The following is a 25,827-nucleotide window of genomic DNA, read 5'->3' on the forward strand; positions in this document are numbered from 1 at the left end:
AGGAGGAGAGTTACAGCAGGGCCGAGGAGGGGAGGAGGAGGATAGTTACAGGAGGGCCGAGGAGGGGAGGAAGAGGAGAGTTACAGCAGGGCCGAGGAGGGGAGGAGGAGGAGAGTTACAACAGGGCCGAGGAGGGGAGGAGGAGGAGAGTTACAGCAGGGCCGAGGAGGAGAGGAGGAGGAGAGGAGAGTTACAGCATGGCCGAGGAGGGGAGGAGGAGGAGAGTAGAGTTACAGCTGGGCCGAGGAGGGGAGGAGGAGGAGAGGAGAGTTACAGCAGGGCCGAGGAGGGGAGGAGGAGGACAGTTACAGCAGGGCCGAGGAGTGGGGGAGGAGGACAGTTACAGCAGGGCTAAAGACCAAGAGGAGGAGAGTTACAGCAGGGCCAAGGAGGGGAGGAGGAGGAGAGGAGAGTTACAGCAGGGCCAAGGAGGGGAGGAGGAGGAGAGGAGAGTTACAGCAGGGCCGAGGAAGGGAGGAGGAGGAGAGTTACAGCAGGGCCGAGGAGGGGAGAAGGAGGAGAGTTACAGCAGGGCCAAGGAGGGGAGGAGGAGGAGAGGAGAGTTACAGCAGGGCCGAGGAGGGGAGGAGGAGGAGAGTTACAGCAGGGACGAGGAGGGGAGGAGGAGGAGAGTTACAGCAGGGCCGAGGAGGGGAGGAGGAGGAGAGTTACAGCAGGGCCGAGGAGGGGAGGAGGAGGAGAGTTACAGCAGGGCCGAGGAGGGGAGGAGGAGGAGAGTTACAGCAGGGCCGAGGAGGGGAGGAGGAGGAGAGTTACAGCAGGGCCGAGGAGGGAAGGAGGAGGAGAGTTACAGCAGGGCCGAGGAGGGGAGGAGGAGGAGAGGAGAGTTACAGCAGGGCCGAGGAGGAGAGGAGGAGGAGAGTTACAGCAGGGCCGAGGAGGGGAGGAGGAGGAGAGTTACAGCAGGGCCGAGGAGGGGAGGAGGAGGAGAGTTACAGGAGGGCTGAGGAGGGGAGGAGGAGGAGAGTTACAGCAGGGCCGAGGAGGGAAGGAGGAGGAGAGTTACAGCAGGGCCGAGGAGGGGAAGAGGAGGAGAGTTACAGGAGGCCCGAGGAGGGGAGGAGGAGGAGAGTTACAGCAGGGCCGAGGAGGGGAGGAGGAGGAGAGGAGAGTTACAGCTGGGCCGAGGAGGGGAGGAGGAGGACAGTTACAGCAGGGCCGAGGAGGGGGGGAGGAGGACAGATACAGCAGGGCTAAAGACCAAGAGGAGGAGAGTTACAGCAGGGCCAAGGAGGGGAGGAGGAGGAGAGGAGAGTTACAGCAGGGCCGAGGAGGGGAGGAGGAGGAGAGTTACAGCATGGCCGAGGAGGGGAGGAGGAGGAGAGGAGAGTTACAGCAGGGCCAAGGAGGGGAGGAGGAGGAGAGGAGAGTTACAGCAGGGCCGAGGAGGAGAGGAGGAGGAGAGGAGAGTTACAGCAGGGCTGAGGAGGGGAGGAGGAGGAGAGTTACAGCAGGGCCGAGGACCAAGAGGAGGAGAAGAGTTACAGCAGGGCCGAGGAGGGGAGGAGGAGGAGAGTTACAGCAGGGCCGAGGAGGGGAGGAGGAGGAGAGTTACAGCATGGCCGAGGAGGGGAGGAGAAGGAGAGGAGAGTTACAGCAGGGCCAAGGAGGGGAGGAGGAGGAGAGGAGAGTTACAGCAGGGCCGAGGAGGAGAGGAGGAGGAGAGGAGAGTTACAGCAGGGCTGAGGAGGGGAGGAGGAGGAGAGTTACAGCAGGGCCGAGGACCAAGAGGAGGAGAGTTACAGCAGGGCCGAGGACCAAGAGGAGGAGAAGAGTTACAGCAGGGCCGAGGAGGGGAGGAGGAGGAGAGTTACAGCAGGGCCGAGGAGGGGAGGAGGAGGAGAGTTACAGCAGGGCCGAGGAAGGTAGGAGGAGGAGAGGAGAGTTACAGCAGGGCCGAGGAGGAGAGGAGGAGGAGAGGAGAGTTACAGCAGGGCCGAAGAGGGGAGGAGGAGGAGAGTTACAGCAGGGCCGAGGAGGGAAGGAGGAGGAGAGTTACAGCAGGGCCGAGGAGGGGAGGAGGAGGAGAGGAGAGTTACAGCAGGGCCGAGGAGGGGAGGAGGAGGAGAGGAGAGTTACAGCTGGGCCGAGGAGGGGAGGAGGAGGAGAGGAGAGTTACAGCTGGGCCGAGGAGGGGAGGAGGAGGAGAGGAGAGTTACAGCTGGGCCGAGGAGGGGAGGAGGAGGAGAGGAGAGTTATAGCAGGGCCAAGGAGGGGAGGAGGAGGAGAGTTACAGCAGGGCCGAGGAGGGAAGGAGGAGGAGAGTTACAGCAGGGCCGAGGAGGGGAGGAGGAGGAGAGGAGAGTTACAGCAGGGCCGAGGAGGAGAGGAGGAGGAGAGGAGAGTTACAGCAGGGCCGAGGAGGGGAGGAGGAGGAGAGTTACAGCAGGGCCGAGGAGGGAAGGAGGAGGAGAGTTACAGCAGGGCCGAGGAGGGGAGGAGGAGGAGAGTTACAGGAGGGCCGAGGAGGGGAGGAGGAGGAGAGTTACAGCAGGGCCGAGGAGGGGAGGAGGAGGAGAGGAGAGTTACAGCTGGGCCGAGGAGGGGAGGAGGAGGAGAGGAGAGTTACAGCTGGGCCGAGGAGGGGAGGAGGAGGAGAGGAGAGTTACAGCAGGGCCGAAGAGGGGAGGAGGAGGAGAGGAGAGTTAAAGCAGGGCCGAGGAGGGGAGGAGGAGGAGAGTTACAGCAGGGCCGAGGAGGGAAGGAGGAGGAGAGTTACAGCAGGGCCGAGGAGGGGAGGAGGAGGAGAGTTACAGGAGGGCCGAGGAGGGGAGGAGGAGGAGAGTTACAGCAGGGCCGAGGAGGGGAGGAGGAGGAGAGGAGAGTTACAGCTGGGCCGAGGAGGGGAGGAGGAGGAGAGGAGAGTTACAGCAGGGCCGAGGAGGGGAGGAGGAGGACAGTTACAGCAGGGCCGAGGAGGGGGGGAGGAGGACAGTTACAGCAGGGCTAAAGACCAAGAGGAGGAGAGTTACAGCAGGGCCAAGGAGGGGAGGAGGAGGAGAGTTACAGCAGGGCCGAGGAGGGGAGGAGGAGGAGAGTTACAGCAGGGCCGAAGAGGGGAGGAGGAGGAGAGTTACAGCAGGGCCGAGGAGGGGAGGAGGAGGAGAGTTACAGCAGGGCCGAGGAGGGGAGGAGGAGGAGAGTTACAGCAGGGCCGAGGAGGGGATGAGGAGGAGAGTTACAGCAGGGCCGAGGAGGGGAGGAGGAGGAGAGGAGAGTTACAGCAGGGCCGAGGAGGAGAGGAGGAGGAGAGGAGAATTACAACAGGGCCGAGGACGGAATGAGGAGGAGAGGTACAGCAGGGCCGAGGAGGGGAGGAGGAGGAGAGAAGAGTTACAGCAGGGCCGAGGAGGGGAGGAGGAGGAGAGTTACAGCAGGGCCGAGGAGGCAGGAGAGGAGAGTTACAGCAGGGCCGAGGAGGGGAGGAGGAGGAGAGTTACAGCAGGGCCGAGGACCAAGAGGAGGAGGAGAGGAGAGTTACAGCAGGGCCGAGGAGGGGAGGAGGAGGAGACTTACAGCAGGGCCGAGGAGGGGAGGACGAGGAGTGTTACAGCAGGGCCGAGGAGGGGAGGAGGAGGAGAGTTACAGGAGGGCCGAGGAGGGGAGGACGAGGAGAGTTACAGCAGGGCCGAGGAGGGGAGGAGGAGGAGAGTTACAGCAGGGCCGAGGAGGGGAGGAGGAGGAGAGTTACAGCAGGGCCAAGGAGGGGAGGAGGAGGAGAGTTACAGCAGGGCCAAGGAGGGGAGGAGGAGGAGAGGAGAGTTACAGCAGGGCCAAGGAGGGGAGGAGGAGGAGCGGAGAGTTACAGCAGGGCCGAGGAGGAGAGGAGGAGGAGAGGAGAGTTACAGCAGGGCCGAGGAGGGGAGGAGGAGGAGAGTTACAGGAGGGCCGAGGAGGGGAGGACGAGGAGAGTTACAGCAGGGCCGAGGAGGGGAGGAGGAGGAGAGTTACAGCAGGGCCGAGGAGGGGAGGAGGAGGAGAGTTACAGCAGGGCCAAGGAGGGGAGGAGGAGGAGAGGAGAGTTACAGCAGGGCCAAGGAGGGGAGGAGGAGGAGCGGAGAGTTACAGCAGGGCCGAGGAGGAGAGGAGGAGGAGAGGAGAGTTACAGCAGGGCTGAGGAGGGGAGGAGGAGGAGATTTACAGCAGGGCCGAGGACCAAGAGGAGGAGAGTTACAGCAGGGCCGAGGACCAAGAGGAGGAGAAGAGTTACAGCAGGGCCGAGGAGGGGAGGAGGAGGAGAGTTACAGCAGGGCCGAGGAGGGGAGAAGGAGGAGAGTTACAGCAGGGCCAAGGAGGGGAGGAGGAGGAGGAGGAGAGTTACAGCAGGGCCGAGGAGGGGAGGAGGAGGAGAGGAGAGTTACAGCAGGGCCGAGGAGGGGAGGAGGAGGAGAGTTACAGCAGGGCCGAGGAGGGGAGGAGGAGAGGAGAGTTTCAGCAGGGCCGAGGAGGGGAGGAGGAGGAGAGTTACAGCAGGGCGGAGGAAGGTAGGAGGAGGAGAGGAGAGTTACAGCAGGGCCGAGGAGGAGAGGAGGAGGAGAGGAGAGTTACAGCAGGGCCGAAGAGGGGAGGAGGAGGAGAGGAGAGTTACAGCAGGGCCGAGGAGGGGAGGAGGAGGAGAGTTACAGCAGGGCCGAGGAGGGGAGGAGGAGGAGAGTTACAGCAGGGCCGAGGAGGGGAGGAGGAGGAGAGTTACAGGAGGGCCGAGGAGGGGAGGAAGAGGAGAGTTACAGCAGGGCCGAGGAGGGGAGGAGGAGGAGAGGTACAGCAGGGCCGAGGAGGGGAGGAGGAGGAGAGTTACAGCAGGGCCGAGGAGGAGAGGAGGAGGAGAGGAGAGTTACAGCATGGCCGAGGAGGGGAGGAGGAGGAGAGTAGAGTTACAGCTGGGCCGAGGAGGGGAGGAGGAGGAGAGGAGAGTTACAGCAGGGCCGAGGAGGGGAGGAGGAGGACAGTTACAGCAGGGCCGAGGAGTGGGGGAGGAGGACAGTTACAGCAGGGCTAAAGACCAAGAGGAGGAGAGTTACAGCAGGGCCAAGGAGGGGAGGAGGAGGAGAGGAGAGTTACAGCAGGCCAAGGAGGGGAGGAGGAGGAGAGGAGAGTTACAGCAGGACCGAGGAAGGGAGGAGGAGGAGAGTTACAGCAGGGCCGAGGAGGGGAGAAGGAGGAGAGTTACAGCAGGGCCAAGGAGGGGAGGAGGAGGAGAGGAGAGTTACAGCAGGGCCGAGGAGGGGAGGAGGAGGAGAGTTACAGCAGGGCCGAGGAGGGGAGGAGGAGGAGAGTTACAGCAGGGCCGAGGAGGGGAGGAGGAGGAGAGTTACAGCAGGGCCGAGGAGGGGAGGAGGAGGAGAGTTACAGCAGGGCCGAGGAGGGGAGGAGGAGGAGAGTTACAGCAGGGCCGAGGAGGGGAGGAGGAGGAGAGTTACAGCAGGGCCGAGGAGGAGAGGAGGAGGAGAGGAGAGTTACAGCATGGCCGAGGAGGGGAGGAGGAGGAGAGTAGAGTTACAGCTGGGCCGAGGAGGGGAGGAGGAGGAGAGGAGAGTTACAGCAGGGCCGAGGAGGGGAGGAGGAGGACAGTTACAGCAGGGCCGAGGAGTGGGGGAGGAGGACAGTTACAGCAGGGCTAAAGACCAAGAGGAGGAGAGTTACAGCAGGGCCAAGGAGGGGAGGAGGAGGAGAGGAGAGTTACAGCAGGGCCAAGGAGGGGAGGAGGAGGAGAGGAGAGTTACAGCAGGGCCGAGGAAGGGAGGAGGAGGAGAGTTACAGCAGGGCCGAGGAGGGGAGAAGGAGGAGAGTTACAGCAGGGCCAAGGAGGGGAGGAGGAGGAGAGGAGAGTTACAGCAGGGCCGAGGAGGGGAGGAGGAGGAGAGTTACAGCAGGGCCGAGGAGGGAAGGAGGAGGAGAGTTACAGCAGGGCCGAGGAGGGGAGGAGGAGGATAGTTACAGGAGGGCCGAGGAGGGGAGGAAGAGGAGAGTTACAGCAGGGCCGAGGAGGGGAGGAGGAGGAGAGTTACAACAGGGCCGAGGAGGGGAGGAGGAGGAGAGTTACAGCAGGGCCGAGGAGGAGAGGAGGAGGAGAGGAGAGTTACAGCATGGCCGAGGAGGGGAGGAGGAGGAGAGTAGAGTTACAGCTGGGCCGAGGAGGGGAGGAGGAGGAGAGGAGAGTTACAGCAGGGCCGAGGAGGGGAGGAGGAGGACAGTTACAGCAGGGCCGAGGAGTGGGGGAGGAGGACAGTTACAGCAGGGCTAAAGACCAAGAGGAGGAGAGTTACAGCAGGGCCAAGGAGGGGAGGAGGAGGAGAGGAGAGTTACAGCAGGGCCAAGGAGGGGAGGAGGAGGAGAGGAGAGTTACAGCAGGGCCGAGGAAGGGAGGAGGAGGAGAGTTACAGCAGGGCCGAGGAGGGGAGAAGGAGGAGAGTTACAGCAGGGCCAAGGAGGGGAGGAGGAGGAGAGGAGAGTTACAGCAGGGCCGAGGAGGGGAGGAGGAGGAGAGTTACAGCAGGGACGAGGAGGGGAGGAGGAGGAGAGTTACAGCAGGGCCGAGGAGGGGAGGAGGAGGAGAGTTACAGCAGGGCCGAGGAGGGGAGGAGGAGGAGAGTTACAGCAGGGCCGAGGAGGGGAGGAGGAGGAGAGTTACAGCAGGGCCGAGGAGGGGAGGAGGAGGAGAGTTACAGCAGGGCCGAGGAGGGAAGGAGGAGGAGAGTTACAGCAGGGCCGAGGAGGGGAGGAGGAGGAGAGGAGAGTTACAGCAGGGCCGAGGAGGAGAGGAGGAGGAGAGTTACAGCAGGGCCGAGGAGGGGAGGAGGAGGAGAGTTACAGCAGGGCCGAGGAGGGGAGGAGGAGGAGAGTTACAGGAGGGCTGAGGAGGGGAGGAGGAGGAGAGTTACAGCAGGGCCGAGGAGGGAAGGAGGAGGAGAGTTACAGCAGGGCCGAGGAGGGGAAGAGGAGGAGAGTTACAGGAGGCCCGAGGAGGGGAGGAGGAGGAGAGTTACAGCAGGGCCGAGGAGGGGAGGAGGAGGAGAGGAGAGTTACAGCTGGGCCGAGGAGGGGAGGAGGAGGACAGTTACAGCAGGGCCGAGGAGGGGGGGAGGAGGACAGATACAGCAGGGCTAAAGACCAAGAGGAGGAGAGTTACAGCAGGGCCAAGGAGGGGAGGTGGAGGAGAGTTACAGCAGGGCCGAGGAGGGGAGGAGGAGGAGAGTTACAGCAGGGCCGAGGAGGGGAGGAGGAGGAGAGTTACAGCAGGGCCGAGGAGGGGAGGAGGAGGAGAGTTACAGCAGGGCCGAGGAGGGGAGGAGGAGGAGAGTTACAGCAGGGCCGAGGAGGGGATGAGGAGGAGAGTTACAGCAGGGCCGAGGAGGGGAGGAGGAGGAGAGGAGAGTTACAGCAGGGCCGAGGAGGAGAGGAGGAGGAGAGGAGAGTTACAGCAGGGCCGAGGAGGAGAGGAGGAGGAGAGGAGAATTACAGCAGGGCCGAGGACGGAATGAGGAGGAGAGGTACAGCAGGGCCGAGGAGGGGAGGAGGAGGAGAGAAGAGTTACAGCAGGGTCAAGGAGGGGAGGAGGAGGAGAGTTACAGCAGGGCTGAGGAGGCAGGAGAGGAGAGTTACAGCAGGTCCGAGGAGGGGAGGAGGAGGAGAGTTACAGCAGGGCCAAGGAGGGGAGGAGGAGGAGAGGAGAGTTACAGCAGGGCCAAGGAGGGGAGGAGGAGGAGAGGAGAGTTACAGCAGGGCCAAGGAGGGGAGGAGGAGGAGAGGAGAGTTACAGCAGGGCCGAGGAAGGGAGGAGGAGGAGAGTTACAGCAGGGCCAAGGAGGGGAGAAGGAGGAGAGTTACAGCAGGGCCAAGGAGGGGAGGAGGAGGAGAGGAGAGTTACAGCAGGGCCGAGGAGGGGCGGAGGAGGAGAGTTACAGCAGGGCCGAGGAGGGGAGGAGGAGGAGAGTTACAGCAGGGCCGAGGAGGGGAGGAGGAGGAGAGTTACAGCAGGGCCGAGGAGGGGAGGAGGAGGAGAGTTACAGCAGGGCCGAGGAGGGGAGGAGGAGGAGAGTTACAGCAGGGCCGAGGAGGGGAGGAGGAGGAGAGTTACTGCAGGGCCGAGGAGGGGATGAGGTGGGGAGTTACTGCAGTGCCGAGGAGGGGAGGAGTAGGAGAGTTACAGCAGGGCCCAGGACCAAGAGGAGGAGGAGAGTAACAGCAGGCCCGAGGAGGGGAGGAGGAGGAGAGTTACAGCAGGGCCGAGGAGGGGAGGCGGAGGAGAGGAGACTTACAGCAGGGCCGAGGAGGGGAGGAGGAGGAGAGGAGAGTTACAGCAGGGCCGAGGAGCGGAGGAGGAGGAGAGGAGAGTTACAGCAGGGCCGAGCAGGGGAGGAGGAGGAGAGTTACAGCAGGGCCAAGGAGGGGAGGAGGAGGAGAGGAGACTTACAGCAGGGCCGAGGAGGGGAGGAGGAGGAGAGTTACAGCAGGGCCAAGTATCAAGATGGGGAGAGTTACAGCAGGGCCAAGGAGGGGAGGAGGAGGAGAGCAGAGTTACAGCAGGGTCGAGGAGGGGAGGAGGAGGAGAGTTACAGCAGGGCCAAGGAGGGGAGGAGGAGGAGAGTTACAGCAGGGCCGAGGAGGGGAGGAGGAAGAGAGGAGAGTTACAGCAGGGCCGAGGAGGAGAGGAGAGTTACAGCAGGGCCGAGGAGGGGAGGAGGAGGAGAGTTACAGCAGGGCCGTGGAGGCAGGAGAGGAGAGTTACAGCAGGGCCGAGGAGGGGAGGAGGAGGTGAGTTACAGCAGGGCCGAGGAGGGGAGGAGGCGGAGAGTTACAGCAGGGCCGAGGAGGGGATGAGGAGGAGACTTCCAGTAGGGCCGAGGAGGGGAGGAGGAGGAGAGTTCCAGCAGGGCTGAGGAGGGGAGGAGTAGGAGAGGAGAGTTCCAGCAGGGCCGAGGAGGGGAGGAGGAGGAGAGGAGAGTTACAGCTGGGCCGAGGAGGGGAGGAGGAGGAGAGGAGAGTTACAGCAGGGCCGAGGACGGGAGGAGGAGGAGAGTTACAGCAGGGCCGAGGACGGGAGGAGGAGGAGAGTTACAGCAGGGCCGAGGAGGGGAGGAGGAGGAGAGGAGAGTTACAGGAGGGCCGAGGAGGGGAGGAGGAGGAGAGTTACAGGAGGGCCGAGGAGGGGAGGAGGAGGAGAGTTACAGCAGGGCCGAGGAGGGGAGGAGGAGGAGAGTTACAGCAGGGCCGAGGAGGGGAGGAGGAGGAGAGTTACAGTAGGGCCGAGGAGGAGAGGAGGAGAGGAGAGTTACAGCAGGGCCGAGGAGGGGAGGAGGAGGAGAGGAGAGTTACAGCAGGGCCGAGGAGGGGAGGAGGAGGACAGTTACAGCAGGGCCAAAGACCAAGAGGAGGAGAGTTACAGCAGGGCCAAGGAGGGGAGGAGGAGGAGAGGAGAGTTACAGCAGGGCCAAGGAGGGGAGGAGGAGGAGAGGAGAGTTACAGCAGGGCCGAGGAAGGGAGGAGGAGGAGAGTTACAGCAGGGCCGAGGAGGGGAGAAGGAGGAGAGTTACAGCAGGGCCAAGGAGGGGAGGAGGAGGAGAGGAGAGTTACAGCAGGGCCGAGGAGGGGAGGAGGAGGAGAGTTACAGCAGGGCCGAGGAGGGGAGGAGGAGGAGAGTTACAGCAGGGCCGGGAGGAGAGGAGGAGGAGAGGAGAGTTACAGCAGGGCCGAGGAGGAGAGGAGGAGGAGAGGAGAGTTACAGCAGGGCCGAGGAGGGGAGGAGGAGGAGAGGAGAGTTACAGCAGGGCCGAGGAGGGGAGGAGGAGGAGAATTACAGCAGGGCCGAGGAGGCAGGAGAGGAGAGTTACAGCAGGGCCGAGGAGGGGAGGAGGAGGAGAGTTACAGCAGGGCCGAGGAGGGGAGGAGGAGGAGAGTTACAGCAGGGCCGAGGACCAAGAGGAGGAAGAGAGGAGAGTTACAGCAGGGCCGAGGAGGGGAGGAGGAGGAGAGTTACAGCAGGGCCGAGGAGGGGAGGAGGAGGAGAGTTACAGCAGGGCCGAGGACTAAGAGGAGTAGGAGAGGAGAGTTACAGCAGGGCTGAGGACCAAGAGGAGGAGGAGAGGAGAGTTACAGCAGGGCCGAGGAGGGGAGGACGAGGAGTGTTACAGCAGGGCCGAGGAGGGGAGGAGGTGGAGAGGAGAGTTACAGCAGGGCCGAGGAGGGGAGGAGGAGGAGAGTTACAGGAGAGCCGAGGAGGGGAGGACGAGGAGAGTTACAGCAGGGCCGAGGAGGGGAGGAGGAGGAGAGTTACAGCAGGGCCGAGGAGGGGAGGAGGAGGAGAGTTACAGCAGGGCCGAGGACTAAGAGGAGTAGGAGAGGAGAGTTACAGCAGGGCTGAGGACCAAGAGGAGGAGGAGAGGAGAGTTACAGCAGGGCCGAGGACGGGAGGAGGAGGAGAGTTACAGCAGGGCCGAGGAGGGGAGGAGGAGGAGAGTTACAGTAGGGTCGAGGCGGGGAGGAGGAGGAGAGTTACAGCAGGGTCGAGGCGGGGAGGAGGAGGAGAGTTACAGCAGGGCCGAGGAGGGGAGGAGGAGGAGAGTTACAGCAGGGCCGAGGAGGGGAGGAGGGGAGGAGGAGGAGAGTTACAGCAGGGCCGAGGAGGGTAGGAGGAGGAGAGTTACAGCAGGGCCAAGGAGGGGAGGAGGAGGAGAGGAGACTTACAGCAGGGCCGAGGAGGGTAGGAGGAGGAGAGTTACAGCAGGGCCAAGGATCAAGAGGGGGAGAGTTACAGCAGGGCCGAGGAGGGGAGCAGGAGGAGAGGAGAGTTACAGCAGGGTCGAGGAGGGGAGGAGGAGGAGAGTTACAGCCGGGCCAAGGAGGGGAGGAGGAGGAGAGTTACAGCAGGGCCGAGGAGGGGAGAAAGAAGAGAGGAGAGTTACAGCAGGGCCGAGGAGGAGAGGAGAGTTACAGCATGGCCGAGGAGGGGAGGAGGAGGAGAGTTACAGCAGGGCCGAGGACCAAGAGGAGGAGAGTTACAGCAGGGCTGAGGAGGGGAGGAGGAGGAGAGTTACAGTAGGGCCAAGGAGAGGAGGAGGAGGAGAGTTACAGCAGGGCCAAGGAGGGGAGGAGGAGGAGGAGGAGAGTTACAGGAGGGCCGAGGAGTGGAGGAGGAGGAGAGTTACAGCCGGGCCGAGGAGGGGAGGAGGAGGAGAGTTACAGTAGGGCCAAGGAGGGGAGGAGCAGGAGAGGAGAGTTACAGCAGGGCCGAGGAGGGGAGGAGGAGGAGAGTTACAGCAGGGCCAAGGAGGGGAGGAGGAGGAGAGTTACAGCAGGGCCGAGGAGGGGAGGAGGAGGAGAGGAGAGTTACAGCAGGGCCGAGGAGGGGAGGAGGAGGAGAGGAGAGTTACAGCAGGGCCGAGGAGGGGAGGAGGAGGAGAGTTACAGCAGGGCCGAGGAGGGGAAGAGGAGGAGAGGAGAGTTACAGCAGGGCCGAGGAGGGGAGGAGGAGGAGAGTTACAGCAGGGCCGAGGAGGGGAAGAGGAGGAGAGGAGAGTTACAGCCGGGCCGAGGAGGGGAGGAGGCGGAGAGGAGAGTCACAGCAGGGCCGAAGAGGGGAGGAGGAGGAGAGTTACAGCAGGGCCAAGGAGGGGAGGAGAAGGAGAGGAGAGTTACAGCAGGGCCGAGGAGGAGAGGAGGAGGAGAGGAGAGTTACAGCAGGGCCGAGGAGGAGAGGAGGAGGAGAGTTACAGCAGGGCCGAGGAGGGGAGGAGGAGGAGAGGAGAGTTACAGCAGGGCCGAGGAGGGGAGGAGGAGGAGAGTTACAGCAGGGCCAAGGAGGGGAGGAGGAGGAGAGGAGAGTTACAGCAGGGCCAAGGAGGGGAGGAGGAGGAGAGGAGAGTTACAGCAGGGCCGAGGAGGGGAGGAGGAGGAGAGTTACAGCAGGGCCAAGGAGGGGAGGAGGAGGAGAGGAGACTTACAGCAGGGCCGAGGAGGAGAGGAGGAGAGGAGAGTTACAGCAGGGCCAAAGAGCGGAGGAGGAGGAGAGGAGAGTTATAGCAGGGCTGAGGAGGGGAGGAGGAGGAGAGTTACAGCAGGGCCAAGGAGGGGAGGAGGAGGAGAGGAGAGTTACAGCAGGGCCGAGGAGGGGAGGAGGAGGAGAGTTACAGCAGGGCTAAGTAGGGGAGGAGGAGAGGGGAGAGTTACAGCAGGGCCGAGGAGGGGAGGAGGAGGAGAGGAGACTTACAGCAGGGCCGAGGAGGGGAGGAGGAGGAGAGGAGAGTTACAGCAGGGCCGAGGAGCGGAGGAGGAGGAGAGTTACAGCAGGGCCAAGGAGGGGAGGAGGAGGAGAGGAGACTTACAGCAGTGCCGAGGAGGGGAGGAGGAGGAGAGGAGAGTTACAGCAGGGCCGAGGATCAAGAGGGGGAGAGTTACAGCAGGGCCAAGGAGGGGAGGAGGAGGAGAGGAGAGTTACAGCAGGGCCGAGGAGGGGAGGAGGAGGAGAGTTACAGCAGGGCCGAGGAGGGGAGGAGGAAGAGAGGAGAGTTACAGCAGGGCCGAGGACCAAGAGGAAGAGAGTTACAGCAGGGCCAAGGAGGGGAGGAGGAGGAGAGTTACAGCAGGGCCAAGGAGGGGAGGAGGAGGAGGAGGAGAGTTACAGGAGGGCCGAGGAGTGGAGGAGGAGGAGAGTTACAGCAGGCCCGAGGAGGGGAGGCCGCCAAGGGGCCCAGGAGCGGAGACACCAACCGGGCCAGGAGGGCCAGGCAGAAGAATTGTGGTTTTTTCATTTTTGGGGTTTTTTCTTTGAGCCTTTTGATAGTATTTTGTCCTAACCTAGATTTATTGAGGTAGAAAAAGCATTGTGTATTTAAAAAGAGGCAGTTAGGAGGTCTCAGCCTCTGTGGTTTTTGTAGGGTGACTGCTGATAAAGAGTTTAGCAGGTTTTGGAGGTGAGTGATAGTATTTGCTATTTTTTTTTTTTTTTTTTTACTTATGATTGCAAGTTTTGAGAGAGTGACTGGAAATATGATATTGAGGTTTTTAAGCTTCCTGCTTTTATCGTAACGCTAGTCATGACTCCAAGGGCTACTAATAAGGGAATGAACTGTATTGTTCTTTCTGGGTGGGTGTGTAGTGTAGCAGGAACGGGGAGTTCTTGGTTTGGAGGGACAATGTTAATGTTGGGTGTAAGGTAGACCAGGGTGCAAGTATCTGTCCAGTCTGTGGATCCACAACCTACTTCTGTCTCCTGCCGAGGAAGAAGATGCCTGCGGTGTTAATGTAAACAGAAAAGTGGGTTGAGAATAGGTGTTGGAGTGTGTAGGTACCTTGTGTGTGGAGGGACTTGGTCCAGCTTCAGCAACCCAGAGGAGGAGAGAGAGACCCCTTCGAGAACTCCTGTCTGGGAAAGGGTTTCCAGCTTTGAGAGGCAGAAGAGGAGGTAATGCGGAGGGGCTGGGTAAAGAGGCGGTTAGCTTCAGGGGAAACTGAATAATTCACTTGGAGCGAGGTATGGGAAGAGGGATGAGAGACGGTTTGAGATGAGCCGCAGGCAGAGGGAGGGATGCTACCTATGTGTATGTGTCCGCTGGAAGAGGTGACACGTAAGAGGGCTTGGCCACGTTTTGGGGTGTGGAGGGTTACGGGACTTTGGACGGCAGGGTGAGGGAGTTTTGCATGGTTGTAACTGGCAGTATATGTAGGGAGAAGTTCGGTAGGTCTGTTGGCAAGGGCAGTGGGATGGTGTTTAGTGAGGGCGAAGGCTCTGTCTACTTTGGACGGTGTGTGAGAAGCAAATGGGAATATGGTCCCAGATCTGAGAAATTGGTATAACCGAGTAGGCAGGAGAGGAAAGGGAAAGCAGGTATGGGGAGGTGGCTGATACAGTCCTAGGGATCGTTAAACTCTTTTTGAGATTTTTGTCTTTTATGTTTCCGTGTGGGAATGGGGGAGAGGAGAGGACTTTTAATATTTGTTATGAGGAGAGGCTGTCCCTCTTAGCTAATGTGTGGGGATAGGAGGACAGCGGAGGCCCCTTGAGAGGAAGTGACAGAGCATACACGACAGCTTGAGGTTATGTTTTTTAGCGAGGTAAATAGGCGGGATGAATAGATGTAAGGGCGAAGGAGAAGGTACAGGGGGTGTGCACCTATATGGAAGGATTGGTGAAGAGACGTCAGAATTTCTTTGGTTTGTTTTTGAGGGAGGATGACTTTTGATTTTTGACTATCCAGTTTCCTTGGAAGGAGGTGCCTTATAACAATGAAGCTTTTCGGTGGGGGAATACTGGGGTTGGATTGTGGGGTGAGGAGGAGAGGGGCAGGCTCTTTTTTTGCTGCCTCGTCGGTGTTTCTGTTCGCTTTTGAGATTTCATCTGATTCTGTTTGGCATCCTCGGCAGCGTGTAACTCCTGCCTTAGCTGGGAGGTGTGCAGCTTGGAGGAGCTGGTACATAAGGGGACAGTCAGAGATGGGGGTTTGCCTAGTGTGGGAGTAGGACGGTGAGGCATGATAAGGAAACAGTGTGAGAGAACAGTATTAGATAGCGAACAAGGGAGGAGTTAGTTCGGTGGCACGTGGGTACAAGATAAATCCATCAATCCCCACAACTGAGACCTGTGAGGGATGAGTTGGTCCTGAAAATTCAGGCAAAGCTGAATAGGTGGCCTTGGGATTAATTAAAAAAGAGACTGGCTTACCTGCTACTAACAGTTACCCTGGATCCCGATACGGTGATGGCAGATGGGGCTGGGGGCCCAGGGCCCTGGGCCCTGTCAGTGTTCAGCGGCTAAGCCAAGGAGCTGCGGGAGTGCAAGTGATTCTTCACCTTTTGTCTCGGTGAAGGGGCTGTGGGTTGGAGGTACAGGCTTTTCTGTCTGCCTGTTGGAGGACAGTCAGACTTCCAGTGGCCTGTCTGCTGGCAGATGGGGAAAGGGCTCTTCGGTGCCCGTGAATTGGGACGTGCCTGCGCCTAATGGCTTTCCTTGCCGCACTTGAAACATGCCCTCGGAGGTGCACTGCTGTCGGGTCTTTTGTGCCCCTGGGTGCCACAGCCAGGCTGTTTAGGGTGGTGAATGGCTGCTGCTGGAAGCTGGTTCTTATCCGATCTCTCTGGGCCTTGTCTATTTTACTTCGTTCATCCCTGTTATTGAAGCCCTTGAAGGCCAGGTTAAGGAGGTCTTGCTGTGGGGTTTGAGGACCATCTTCAGCCTTTGTAAGTTTGTGCTGGATGTCTGGAGCAGACTGGGAGATGAAATGAGTGTTAAGAACTATGGTGCCTTCTTGAGGGCAGGATTAACATGGGTGTATTTTTGGAGGGCGTCTGTAAAGGCGGGAAAGAAATTGGACAGGATTTTTGTTTGCTTTTTGGGAAATTTCTTTGAGCTTTTCAAAATTTACAGCCTATAGGCAGCTTTGTTAAGGCCTGCGTTGAGGCAAGTAATCGTTTGGTTACGAGATGCCCGGCTGGGATCTGTGGGCTGATATTCCCAGGCTGGTTCCTCTCGGGGGACAGCAGCCGTCCCTACAGGTTTAGTAGGGTCCTGCCAGTGAAGGTCATCAGTAGGTGCCTGTGCTGCAAGCCACACTCTCCTTCTCTTCTGGGAGGAGAGAATAATACAGAGATCATGCCAGGTAAGTTCATTAGACTGGGTAAGATATTTAAATTCTTTGATGTAAGTGTCTGGATCGGAGGAGAAAGACCCGAGGCGCTTTTTGATTTGGGAGAGATCAGATAGAGAGAAGGGGATGTGAATGCGGACAATGCCTTCCACCCCCTCCACTTCTCAAAGTGGGAGTAAGTGAGCTGGCTGCTGGGGATGCTGGGTTCTGGAGCAGGTGTGGGGGGGACAAAGGAAGAGCTAGGGCAGGGACATAAGGCAGAGGCTCTGGGCACTGGTGGGGAGAGGGGAAGTCAGCCGGGTCAAAAGAGGATGTGTTGTCTCCCGGGACTGTGGGAGGGGTTGAGTTGGGTTTCAAGCAGGTGAGAAGGATTTGGAAAGTGGAGCAGGACTGCCGGAGGGAGGGGCGGTTGCAGAGGGTAAAGAAAGCCTGAACATAGGCTCAGAATATGCACCACTGTGGTGGAAGAAATTTTCAAGGTCTTGAAGAATGTTGAAATTTAAAGTACCATTCTCAGGCTACCGGGAACCATTATCTCATTTATATTGGGACCAGGCCATATTACAGTAGAATATTAATCTCTTAGGCCTGACTTCAGACTGGAGACCAAAGGTGTCCAGATTCCGGAGGAGACATCCTAAGAGGGTAGTTTTAGACGGAACGGACTGGCCAGGCCCCACGGTAAAAGGCCAGAAGAGGAGGAGGCTGCCGAGAAGGAAGGTAGGAGACAGCATCCTCTGCCCTGTTTCCTCTACCTAAGACAGTGAATTCGGAAGAGTCACTGTTGAATTAGGCATCCCCAAGATGACAGGACTGAAGTCCCTGGGGCTGGAAGGGCGTCCTCAGCCCAGCGCTGGGACTTTCGGACAGAAAACGGATGGTTGAGGAACCCGGATGGAGGCAAACCTCTATCCACCTTACCAGCTGGGAGGTGACGATTTGGATGGAGATAACCGCAGTTGGCAGTGGAGGTCTGGGGTTTCCCTCCTGGGTCTGGAAAGGGGTTCTGGATGTGGGGGGGCTAGCTGTGGAGGCAGAGAGAGAGAAAGAGTGGCCAGCACCTACTCCCGTCCTGGGTTTCAGCACCAAAATATAAGGCTGACCAAAAGGATAGAGAGGCAGACCCAAGGTCAGGTTTAGCAAGTTTATTTCAACCTGCCAGGCAGCAGCCTGGCTTAGAGACCATGGGGTTATATAGGGGGTTTGCAGGTAGCCGGGTGTTATTCTAAGAAAAACTGCATCTTGGTTCTCAGGGACTGACATTCTGCTTAATTGGGTCAACATCCTGGGTTCGAGCTGGGTGCGACCACATCCTGGAACCTAGGTGCCCTGTTTACGAGGCTTGAGGCTGTTATGAGCTCAGCTTAGCAGGGGAGAACAAGGCAGGGAGGGGGTCTATGGGCTCGCCTGGCTGTGACCCCAACACATATCAACTAGGAAAGTAAAAAGAACAGCTACTCAATAGAGCAGCCCTAAGGGCTGCTGGTTGCCCATTTTTATGGTTATTTATTGATTTTATGCTAAACACGGGGTGGATCATTCATGCCTTTCCTTTTTAGACCCTATGGGGTAACTCCGTGACATTGCTATGGCATTTGTAAACTGTCATGGTGCCGGTGGGAGTACAGCAGTGAGGATGACCAGAAGTCAGTCTCATCGCCATCTCGGTTACGATGGTTTTAGCTGGCATCTTTACTGAAGCTAGTTTTATCTGCAAGGTCTCTGTGAGCTGTATCTTGTGCCAGCCGCCTATTTCATTCTGTGACCAAATGTCTTAACCTCCTAGGAATGCAGCCCAGTACGTCTCAGCGTGATTTTACCCAGCCCCATTCAAGATGGAGTTGCTCTGGTTCGGACACCTCTGATGGAAGTGTAGTCTTGACATCAGGGTTTTAAGAAGCTCCCCAGGTAATTCTAAAGTGCTTCCAATATTGTGAAGCACTACATAAGATTAGAGCTTTTAAATTGCAGTGGTAAGTCACCAGAAACCATGATAAAACACGAATGCTGATCACTCACTCTGGGGTGGGACCTGAGATTCTGCATGTCTAAAAAGCTTCCAGGAGACCCAGTGCTGCTTGTTGAGGACTAAACTTCCAAAGCACCGGACCAGATAATCTACTTCCAAATGTCCTCTAGTAAAGCCACGACTCACGACCTGTTTGTTTGGGGGGGGGGGTCTCTTCATTCAGAACACTCCTCGCTGCCCCTCTGAGACCCACCTGAGACCTCAATGCATCAGACCAGCCCAACTGCTCGTGCTTATTGTGCAAAACAGCCCTCTTGCCACCTTCAGATCAGGTAAGCAGTCTCTCCCTCTTTTCCTTTAAATCTTTCTCCTTCTAGTAGAGACAAAGGAGACACTCGTCACCTGTGTAGAGACAGAGGAGACAAGTCTCTCCCTCTCAAAAACTCCAACATTAGTCATGGACTTGGGAAGACAGTCATCTTGGGGACACCTGCCTTGATCACTCACCCACATTACAGCCCTGGATTTAGTCAGGGACACCTACTGAAAACCCTGGTAGCTGCTCGCTCCTTCTCAGTGTCTGTCTCTATTCTGCTTCTCTCCTTCGCCAGGGGCAATATTCCACCCTCTATTCCTCTGTCTTCGCCTCTAGTCTGCATCCTGAAAAACCTAAAACCTCTTCAACTGTCACCCGATCTGAAACGTAAATGTCTATTTTTTTCTGTAGCATGGCCTGGCCTCAATACAAATGAGACAGTGGCTCCAAATGGCCAGAAAACGACACTTTCAATTTTTCTGTTCTGTGGGACCCACACAATTTTTTTTTTAACAAATGGGCAAATGGTCTAAGATGCACGCCATCCAGGCATTTTTTTAATACTCTAATCCCTCCCTAATCTCTGATCTCAATGCAACCCATCCCAAATTGTCCCCTCTCCCTTCTGCCTGCGAACCAGAAAGCTCCTTGTCCATCAACCCTTCTGACCTTTCTCCTCCCCACCTGTCTGAACCAAACCCCAATCCAGGCCCTAACAAACACCAATCCCCCCCCCAGCCTCCCTCTCACAACCCACCTCCTTATGCCCCTCCTGTCACCTCTTCTGTCCCTGCCCAACAATTCCCCCTTCGAGAGGTGGCTGGAGCCAAAGGCATAGTTAGGGTGCACGTTCCTTTCTCTTTATCTGACCTTTCCCAAATTGGCCACCAGTCAGGCTTCTTTTCCTCAGATCCAAGAGTTCCAATACTTAACCCAGTCCTATAATCTCACCTGAAGTGACTTAAATGCCATCCTTACTTCCGTCACCCCTGAAGAACACTTAATATGCATTTTATCACCCAGTCAGCCCCTGACATTTAAAAAGCTACAGAAAGTAAAATCTGGCCCTCAAGCCCCACAACGGGACTTAATCAACCTCACCTTCAAGGTGTTCAGTAATAGGGAAGCAGCTGCCCAGCGGCAGCGCATCTCAGAACTACAGATCCTGCCTCTGCCGTAAGACAAACCCCAGCCACACCACCGGCTCACAAAGACTTCAGAGTGCCCAGACTGCAGCGTCCAGCTGCCCCGCCCTGATCTTGCTTCAAGTGCCGGAAACCTGGCCACTGGGCCGAGGAATGCCCGCAGCCTGGGATTCCTCCTAAGCCCTGCCCCGTCTGTGTGGGGTCCCCACTAAAAGTTGGACTGTCTGATTCACGTTGCTGCTCCCAGAGCTCCTGGAGCTCCAACCAACCCAAGGCTCCCGGACCAAATCCTGCCCAGATCTCCTTGGCTTGGTGGCTGAAGACTGATGCTGCCCGAACATCTCAGAGGTCCCCTGGACCATCACGGACATCGAGTTTTGGGTAAATTTATGGTGAAGGGTAAGTCCATCCCCTTCTTTATCAATAAGGGGGCCAGCCACTCCACGCTGCCTTCTTTTCAAGGACCTGTCTCCTTGGCCTCCATAACTGTTGTGGGAATTGACGGCAAGCCTTCCAGGCCTCCCAAAACTCCCCAAGTCTGGTGTCCATCCGGCCAGCACTCCTTTCCACATTCTTTCCTAATCATCCCCAGCTGTCCAGTTCCCCGTTAGGCTGAGATATCCTAGCAAAATTGTCTGCCTCCTTAACTACTCCTGGGCTACAGCCACACCTCATGGCCGCCCTCCTCCCCGAACCTATACCTCCCTTGATAGCTCCCCTTATGTTCCCCAACCTTAACCCTAGGGTGCCAGACACCACCTCCCCATCCCTTACTACGATCACTCCCCCCTCATCATTCCCTTAAAACCTAACCACCCTTATCCCGCCCAGCGCCAGTACCCCATCCCAGCACAAGCCTTAAAAGGCCTAAAGCCTTTTATTACTCGCTTATTACAACATGGCCTTTTAGTTCCCACTAACTTACTTACACTTCCCATATCCTACATGTCCAAAAACCAGACAAATCCTCCAGGCTAGTCCAAGACCTCCACCACGTCAGTCAGATTGTACTTCACGTCCACCTGGTTGTACCAAATCCCTGTACCCTCCTGTCTTCCGTAACTCACTATTCTGTTCTTGACTTCAAAAATGCTTTTTTCTAAAGCCTAAATTTCTTCCCCATTTGTTACCTATCTATCTTGGTATAATCCTTCGCCAGCATACACACGCTCTCCCTGCCAACCGTATCCAGTTAATTTCCCAAACCCCAAACCCACCCACTAAACAGCAGCTTCTCTCCTTCCGAGGTGCTGTAGGATACCTTCGCCTCTGGATACCAGGTTTTGCCCTCCTAAGCAAACACTTTATAAACTGACAAAAGGAAAGTTAGTTAGCTAACCCCACAGACCCCAAATCCTCCCCGCATTCTTCCTTTTGCTCTTTAAAGAAGGCCTTAGAAACACAGCCCCTCCACCAGCGCTCCCGAACTCCTCCCGACCCTGATCCCGTCATGCGGCAGAAGCAAAAGGCTGCGCACTCGGGGTTCTGACACAAGAACCAGGCCCCCGACCAGTTGTCTTCTTGTCTAAACAGCTTAGCCTCACAGTTCTAGGCTGGCCGTCATGTTTACGCACTGTGGCCGCCACAGCTGGAATCCTAGAATCCCTTAAAATTACAGCTGTGCTCCACTTACCCTCTATAGCTCTCACGACCTCCACAGTTTAGTTTCCTCTTCACACCTCACACACTTACTTTCAGCCCCTCGCCTTCTCCAGCTTTATGCACTTTTATTGAAACCGCCACCGTAACCATTGCTCTTGGACCTGACTTCAACCCAGCCTCTCACTTAATACCCAACACAGACCCTGAACCCCATGACTGCATCTCCCTAACCCATAGAGCGTCCTCCCCCTTTCCCCATATTTCTCTTTTTCCTATTCCAGACCCAGACCACACATGATTTACTGATGGCAGTTCCTCCAAGCCTAGTCGGTTGGTACTGGCCAAAGCTGGCTATGCTGTTGTATCCCACCCATCTATTATTACCGAGGTGGCCACAATCCCCTCTTCCACTGCTTCTCAGCAAGCTGAGCGGATTGCCTTAACCTGTGCTCTTACTCTTGCCAAAGGACTACAGTTAATATCTATCCTGACTCCAAACACGCCTTCCACGTCCTACACCACCATGCTGCCATATGGGCAGAAAGAGACTTTCCAACCACACAGTGATCCTCTATTATCAACGCCCTCTTAATAAAGGTCTTCCTTAAGGCCACTCTCTTCCCAGCCAAGGCTGGAATGACCCACTGCAGAGGACACCAAAAACCATCAGATTCTATTGCCCAGGGAATTGCCTTAGGCGACAAAGCAGCCAAAGCAGCAGGGGACACCCCAGTACGTCCCGACAAGGCCAGTATTTTTCCTTATCTATCTCCCTTACCTTTTCTTCCTCCGAAAACTCACTCTACCAGTCGCTTCCTACACAAGGCAAATGGTTCTTACACCACGGGAAGTTCCTCCTCCCTGCCTCACAAGCTCACTCTGTCCTCTCATTCTTTCATGACCGCTTACGTGTAGGATACAAGCCCCTGCCTAGTCTTTTAGAATCCCTTATTTCTTTTCCATCATGGAATTCCATCCTCAAAACAATCACACCTCAATGTTCTGTCACTCCGCTCCTCAGGGCTTTCTCAGACCCCCTCCTTTTCTTATACACCAGGCCCGCGGATTTTCCCCTACACAAGATTGGCAAATAAACTTCAATTATACCTTGTCTCTCACTCCATCCTTGGCTGCCCTCCCCTTGTTCACCAGATTCTCCTCCAGACCCCTCTTCCTGCCTGCTTATACCTAAACTTGTTGATGAAAGTGAATGGTTACTCATAGATACCAAACAAACACTTTCTCACACGCCATGAAAACAAAAGCTCTCCCTCCATACAGTTATCCTACCAAACCCCGCTACAACCTTTAACAGCTACAGCCCTTGCTGGTTCCCTTGGTATTTGGGTCCAAAGTCCCAGCCCCCCAGAACACTTTCTCACCTTTTCAGTTTACACTTCCAGCTCTGTCTAAGCTAAGGAATTTTTTTCCTCTGTGGTTCTTCTCCTTACATCTGCCTTCCTACCAACTGGACAGACACTTGTACCCTAATTTTCCTTACTCCCAAAATTTGGTTTGTCAAAGGGGACGAAAGCTTCCCTGTTCCCCTTGTGGTCCCAACATGGCACAAGTGGGTCATTCCACTGATCCCCTTACTTGTAGGGTTAGGAATTACTACTGCACTCAGCACAGGCATAGCAGGCCTTACCCCTTCAACTGTCACCTCCCATAGCCTCTCTAATGATTCCTCTGCTAGCACTGCAGAATTAACTTATCACTATCCCTTCTTCAAGCTCAAGTCAATTCCCTCGCTGCAGCTGTCTTCCAAAACCGCTGAGGTCTTAACTTACTGACTGCTAAGAAAGGAGGTCTTTGCCTATTCTTAAGTGAAGAATGTGTTTATGTAAACCAGTCTGGCCTCATATATGATGTCATCAATAGATTAAAAGACAAAGCCGAAAAGCTCGCTAATCAGGCAAATGGTTGTTCTGGACCTGGCTGGACACTCTCTAACTGGGTGTCATGGCTTCTTCCAGTCATTAGTCCTCTGACACCTATCTTTCTCCTTCTCTTATTTGGATGCTGTGTTTTCCGATTAATCTCTCAATTCCTCCAAAAACTGTATACAAGCAATAACTAGTCAATACAACAAACGCTCCTTCTAACAACCACACAGTATCACCCCTTGCCCCAAGATCTCCCAGCAGTCTAAATTCTTTCCCATTTTTAGGTTTCTGCATCACTCCCAATCGCCCTCAAAGAAGCCCTGAGAAACATCGCCCCTCTGTGTCGCCTTCCGAATATTCCACTGCCCTCCACTCTTCATTTCCTTTTCCTTTATATTACTAATATAAAAAGACATAACTGTAAGGTCTTTTAAGCCGACTGACCGCCGCATGGACAGCATGGTAACCTTTGTGACCCGCACGTACATTCCAGATGAATTCCTGGAACTAGAAAGTTTGAAGTAACTGGAAGACCACAAAGGGAGAAGAATGATCAACCCCTGCAGTGCCTAATTAACTTTGAGACATTCTTCTATTGTTCCCTATTCCTGCCTCAATTGCTAAGGCAACTGGCTTTGTAACCGACCCTGGTCAACCTCATGGCACCAGACCCTACGATCCCCTCCCAGCTTGCAAAAACTGCCCTGAACTGTAACTTCTGCAACTTTCCACTGCCTACCCCAAACCTATAAAACCAACTCCTATCCCACCACCCTCCACTGACTCTCTTTTTGGACTCAGCCTGCCCGCACTCAGGTGAATAAACAGCCATGTTACTCACACAAAGCCTGTTTAGGGGGTCTCTTCATTCAGAGCGCGTTTTAACACACAGGTTCAAGTGATTCTCCTGCCTCAGCCTCCTGAGTAGCTGGGATTATAGGCATATGCCACCAGGCCTGGCTAATAATTTTTGTATTTTAAGTAGAGACAAGGTTTCACCACGTTCATCAGGCTGGTGTCAAACTCCTGACCTCAGGTGATTCACCTACCTAGGCCTCCCAAAGTGTTGGGATTACAGTTGTGAGCCACCATGCCCAGCCAACTGTTTTCTGTCCTTGTAATTGGTTTCATGACAATTGGATTAATACTTCACCTGCTGGACACTGGGTAAGAACTCTCCAAGTGTAAAAGGAAATTTTTCTGCAAATGGATCTCATGTTACATAGCATGGGCCTACTGTGATATCAGAGTTATAGAATTTTGACTTGAACATCAAATACTAACAGATATGTTCCCTATATACATTTGCATAAACGAATCAGGGAGAATCCTGTAATCCCAGCACTTTGGGAGGCCGAGGTGGGTGGATCACCTGAGATCAGGAGTTCAAGACCAGCCTGGCCAACATGGTGAAACCCCATCTCTACAAAAATATAAAAATTAGGTGGGCATGATGGCAGGTGCCTATAATCCCAGCTACTCAGGAGGCTGAGACAGGAGAATATCTTGAACTTGGGAGGTAGAGGTTGCAGTAGCCGAGATGGCACCACTGTACTTTAGACTGGGCAACAGAGTGAGACTGATTCCATTCATCAATCAATAAATGTCGTCCACAAAGCATGATTTTTTAAAAATAAAGGAACTAAAACTCATTGGTCCCTACAATCATGTCTCACAGATCTTAACAACAAACAAGTTCCTAATGAAGTCATAATACATAGGAACTCATATTGGCCCAAGGTAGGATCTAGGTGTTTTAGAAACTAGTCTCTTCACCCTGATTTAGACCACAAGTGCTCACAGCCTCAGGCAGTGGGTCCCTTTGACAGCGGAAGGACTCGTGCATTGCAAAGATCATTTATGGTATTTGTCTACTTGGGCATTTGGAGGAATTTATCTGAGAGATCTCTGTTCCTCCGTGGCCCTGACATGACTTTTCTCCTCTTGCATTTTCACTCTTACTTTTCTTCTTTCAGCATTAGGAACACTTTCCTTTGTTCAAGCTAGCCCATGAGGAAAAGCCAGACTGCTGTGTAATCCTAACAGCATTCATAAAAGGGAATTCTTCATACATGCCCTTAACACACAGCGCCCTGCATCAAGTTCTAGGAATACATGTGTGAAACAAAGAGGACTGTTTCGTCTGTAAATTGGCTATTCTGACAACAGGGCAATTTTGGCTTCTTTCTAAGCTTCACAAAGCTTCGCAGCACAACCCTGGCAAGGAATCACGATGACAATAGCTGCACTGAAGCCAGACCTTGGGCAGGGTCGGAACATGATTAAAGCAATCAAATGCACAAGGTTTAGAGAATGAGCTCTTACAAATTACAAGTTTGTGTGGCGAGAGGATTTCGAAGCGTTTACTCATCGTTCAAGCATTATAGCAAATTGTGTCTGATATAATAATAACCACGATTATTAATATTATCGTAGCTAAACTAACACTTGCTACATGCTTGTGATTAAACACATCACATTTAATCACACCACTTTAAATAGAATTCCATGAGTTAGGTCTTATTAACTCCATTTAGGAAATGGGGAAACTGAGGCATGAGGTTATGAAAACTGCCCAAGGTTAATCTGCCGGTGAGAGGCAGTGATGGTGCTGGAATCTAGACCTTCCTGCTGTGTTGCTTCCTGCCTCATCATCATCCTGTTTTTTGCATCAGCAACATCACATGTTGCCTGGAGACCCACTGAATGTTGGATTTGGAGGTCAGTTAGAGGCTACACTCCCCTCCCCTTCTTCACCTTATGGGCGAAAAAGCAGAGGCTTAGAGAGGTCACCCGAGTTGTCCAAGGCCAATTTAGGTGGAGCTAGGAGTAGGACCTAAGTCTCCTGAGATACAGCTTAATAGGCCGTCTACCACCCAGGCTGATGTATATACTCTTTTCATTCAATTTTTCAGCCAACAGCTACATCCTTTCATTTGAGTCCCGTGCTTTCAAATTATATGTCTTACCACTCAAAGAAGTGGGACTCAATTCACTGAATTCTGCAAGCTTAAATGTACCTCTTAAAGATCTGGAAGCCTACAGTATCATTCATATAAATACAGAGCCAGGAGATGGATCTCTATATTGCTTTAGGTAAATCTCTTCTTAAAACACAGACTATGTGGCCGCAAGTCATTGACAGTCATGAGGCAAAAGTGAGAAAGCGAATTGATAAAAATCACCCCACAGTCATGGCACAGACATCAGTTTAGGCAACTCATAATTTAACTCATTGAAGAGTTAATAGTTCCTACATTCTTTTTTTTTTGAGATGGAGTTTTGCTCTTGTTACCCAGGCTGGAGTGCA

The 25,827-nt window shown here is 55.6% G+C and overlaps 1 protein-coding gene across 1 annotated transcript in view; it reads right to left on the bottom strand.

The window, feature by feature from the left end:
* The window catches only part of CNTNAP2 (contactin associated protein 2), a 1,621,124-nt gene that overhangs the window by 41,906 nt on the left and 1,553,391 nt on the right, over positions 1 to 25,827 (bottom strand). The gene's annotated exons all lie outside the window — the stretch shown is intronic.

The sequence above is a fragment of the Aotus nancymaae genome, unplaced genomic scaffold, assembly GCF_030222135.1.
Source record: "Aotus nancymaae isolate 86718 unplaced genomic scaffold, 86718_ANA_hifiasm-v0.15.2.pri h1tg000002l, whole genome shotgun sequence".
Taxonomy (NCBI): Eukaryota; Metazoa; Chordata; class Mammalia; order Primates; family Aotidae; genus Aotus; species Aotus nancymaae.